Source organism: Symphalangus syndactylus, chromosome 19 (assembly GCF_028878055.3).
Source record: "Symphalangus syndactylus isolate Jambi chromosome 19, NHGRI_mSymSyn1-v2.1_pri, whole genome shotgun sequence".
Taxonomy (NCBI): domain Eukaryota; kingdom Metazoa; phylum Chordata; class Mammalia; order Primates; family Hylobatidae; genus Symphalangus; species Symphalangus syndactylus.
In genome coordinates, this window is record NC_072434.2 from 11,798,348 (window position 1) to 11,802,605 (window position 4,258).

Sequence of the window (4,258 nt, forward strand, 5' to 3'; positions counted from 1 at the left end):
ACAGTCGACTAGAAATGTCCAGCCTACGCCACAGAGCGCGGCGGGAGCGGAAGCGACTCTTCCGTGGTCGCGGGAGCCTTAGGCAGGGGCTGCTGGCCCGGAGGGAGGGGAGGGGCGAGGGGACTCAAGCCACGGTTTTTCTGTCCGCGGCTGCACCCCTCTCGAAGCGTTTTCACGCACATGTGAGGAACCTCACACCCTGGTGCCGATTTTTTTAGTAGACTGGCGCCCAAATGGCAAAGATTTCCGGGGATTTGTTTGGGATTCCATATTTTTGTAGATTTGCCAAGATTGGATACTAGTACAATATTGAGAATTCCCAACCAGCAATGTGGCTATTTTTAAAAATTAATTCAGTTCTTCCTTTGTTCTTCAGGTAAAGCGTTGCAGTTCGCTTGGTGGTGTGCGCATTTAACATTTTTTCGTAGCTATTTTTGTTATTATAGTTTGTTTTACTAATAGGCTATTAATCCATTAGTACGCTTGTATAAGAATGGCTTTTGATTGTTGATCTGGACACTTCACTAAACCTTCGTATTCTAAAAATTTGACAGGCAGTCCTCTTTGATTTGTAGGTAAGAATTTATCTGTAAAGAACAATTTTGGCTTTTCCGAAGAATCCAATGCAACACTGAATAGTAGCCGGAGGTACTTATTTCTTACCAGGAGTTATTTTGGATTGCGTCTTAGGTTTCATTCAAGATATCTTCTGCAGGTTTATGGTGTGTGTGTGAGTGGGTGTATAGGCAAATTATGTTCTTTTCATAGTTTACCATATCATTGTTGTTGTTTTTTTTAATCAGCAAATGACTAAGTTTTACCAAGTATTTTCAGTATCAGTCTTTGAGATGATTGTATGGCCTTTTTTCCATTACTCTACAATAAAATAACTACAATAATAGATTTTCTAATGGTGAGCCAAACTTAGAGTCCTGGTATGTTATTTTTTCAGTATATTGCTGGATGCAATTTGCTGTGTAGTTAATTTTGGATTTTCATGCATGCACCTAAGTTAGATTGGCTTATGGTTTTCTTTTGCTGTCCTTGTCTAGTTTTGGTATCAGGTTGTGCTAGGAGTCAGACAGATTAACTTATTTTTATATGACCTGGTATAGACATATCATGTGTGAATGATAACATTCCTTAGGTTTTGAAGAACTAATCTTTAAAGCCTTCTGAGTGTGGTGCCATCTTAATGGATAGTTTTGTTTTTTATATAGCTTCCATCGTTATTGATACCTAGAATTTTTTCTTTTGCTTCTTGAGAAAATTAGTTTTTTCTAGAAAAGTATTGGCCGGGCACGGTGGCTCACGCCTGTGATCCCAGCACTTTGGGAGGCCGAGGCGGGCGGATCACGAGGTCAGGAGATCGAGGCCATCCTGGCTAACACGGTGAAACTCCGTCTCAAAATACGAAAACGAAAAATTAGCCAGGCGTGGTGGCAGGCGCCTATAGTCCCAGCTACTTAGGAGGCTGAGGCAGGAGAATGGCTTGAACCCAGGAGGCGGAGTTTGCAGTGAGCCGAGATTTCGCCACTGCACTCCAGCCTGGGCGACAGAGCGAGACTCCGTCTTAAAGAAAAAAAAAGTATTTCAGCTACATTTTCTAACATTTAAAAAAAATCTCATATTGTTCTCAATCATTCTTATATATTCTTATATATATATTCTTATATATTGTATTGGAGTCTTTTTCTTCATCATATTTATCAAACCAGCTTTTAGTTTTATAGATAAAATCTGTCTTAAAAGTAATTTCTCTTTCATTAATGTATGCCTTCATTAATTTCTTTTTATCTCTTTGGGTTTATTTTGTTCTTTTTATAGAATCTTGAAAGCTTAACTTTCCTTTAAAATGTTCAATATATTACCAGAATGTACAGTTACAGAAAATAATATAATGAACACTTGTATACCGACCATCTAGCTTTATCCCATTTTAACATTTTCTCTTATTTGCTTCAGATTTTAACATTCATTTAGAGCTCCTTGTGAAACTGTCTGCAATCTCATTCTCCCTCTCTTCCTCTCTGAAATTAACTACTTCCTTGAATTTGATATCTATCATTCCCATGAAAGCTTTTATATATGCTCCAAATACATGTAGCGATGTTAAGTAACATAAAGTACTGTTTTATGCTTTTTAAACCTAATATAAATGATACACGTCACTTACTTTTGCCATCTATAATTATGTATGTAAAATTTATCCAGGATGATTCCTGTAGTTCTAGTTTTAACTGCTGAATAGTATTCCATTGTATAATTGTACCACCATTTATCCATTCTCCAATTGCTAGCAATTTAATGATTCCTGATTTCTGTCATTATAACATGAGTTAGTTCTTGCACGCAGCTTCTTAGACATATGGGAAGAATTTCTTTAGGATAATGTCTAGAAATGGAATTGCAAGGTGGAAGGGTTTGCACAGTTCAACTCTGATATTGCCAAATTGTTCTCCAGTGGTTGTAATGTACCAACTTACCCTCCACCAGCAATGCAGGAGAGCTGCTGTTGCTCCATTCCATGCCAACACAGGTTATTTTTTTGCCCCAGTTTTTTTGTTTTGTTTTGTTTTTTGTTTGTTTTGTTTCTTTTTGTTTTTTTGCTGTTACCAACTGCTGACAGTAAATTTTCTTGTACATGTTTTCTGGTACACGTGTGCAAGAGTTTCTCTGACTATAAAGCTAATGCAGTTATTAGCTCTATTTTGTTTTCGGTATGTTTTTTAAAAGCATGTACATGTCCCCCTCATTTGAGATTTCTCCCTGTTAATAGTAACACTTAACTTATTCATAGATATATATCACTCATTTTTTTCTATGTATCATGCTTCCTGTTCTCTTTACTGCCTTTGACTTAACAGTCTCTTTTTCCAGCTTTTTTCCCGCTTTAGTGGTTTGAAAGTTATATTTGATTTTTATTCTATGAATAGTAGTTACTCTTCTAACTCATTTAAAGGTATATCTTTATATATATGTGTGTGTGTGTTTAGAATTCATCGGTATCCATATGAGGCAGTCTGTGTAGTGGTTAAGAGTGCAGCCTGTGAGGCCAGACTGCCTGGATTCAGATCCTGGCACTACCACTTATTAGCTGAGTAACTTAGAGCTTATTACATAAACTCTCTGTGCCTCAGTTGTTTCATCTGTAAAGTGGAGATAATACAGCATATACCTCATGAGGTTGTTGTAAGATTAATATGTTAATATATGTAACATTCTTAGGACAGTGTCTAATGCTTGGATCTCTTTACCAGATTTTTCATCTATGGAATGGGCAGAAGACTTGCCTATCAGAGTTGTTATAAAAATTCAGTGCATTATTGTATTCATTCATTTTAATACATTGAGCACCTGTTATGCATTTTTGAATTAGACATGGTTGTCAGCTTCAGTGATCTCATAAAGGAACAGACATGAAATGCAATTTCAATATGATTTAACCTTAATACTCTTCCCATGTTCTCTTGTGTCCCCCTTCTAATCTGTGCTCCACATTAAGAGACAAAACATTAATCAGATCATGCATCCTCTGCCCATAATATGTTAACTTTCATTATACTTTACATAAACCATAAACTTCTCATCATGGCCTGAGCCCTCAGGTTCTAAACCCTGTGCCTCCCTCTCTAACCTCATCAACTATCATTCTCCTGATTTCTACCAAACTCCCACCACACTATCCTCTTCTCAGTTCCTTCGGCCAACACTCTTCAGTGCCCTCTGCCCAGATTACTGATCCACCCTGACAGCTATTCCCATGACTGACTCATCTTTCAGATCTCAGCTTGATTAGGTCAGGCAGTTACAAGCAACGGAATCCACTCTGGTTGAGAAAGAAAAGGACTTTAAAAAAATCATGTAGCTCACAGAATCTCCAGGAGAGCCAGAGGCCAAATGTGGAAACAACGGTACCCAAACACACTAGAGGATCTAGTGAGAATCCATTGCTGCTGCCACCATTGACACCAAAACTGCAACTTCCACAAACACTGGCGGTCCCCACTGGTAGCCAGAGTTAGGCATGTTTCCTTCTTCATCTTGCTCACTTTTTTTTTTTTTTTTTGGAGACGGAGTCTCGCTCTGTCGCCCAGGCTGGAATGCAGTGGCATGATCTCGGCTCACTGCAACCTCTGTCTCCCAGGTTCAAGCAATTCTCCTGCCTCAGCCTCCCGAGTAGCTGGGACTACAGGTGCCTGCCACCATGCCCGGCTAATTTTTGTATTTTTAGTAGAGATGGGGTTTCACCTGTTGG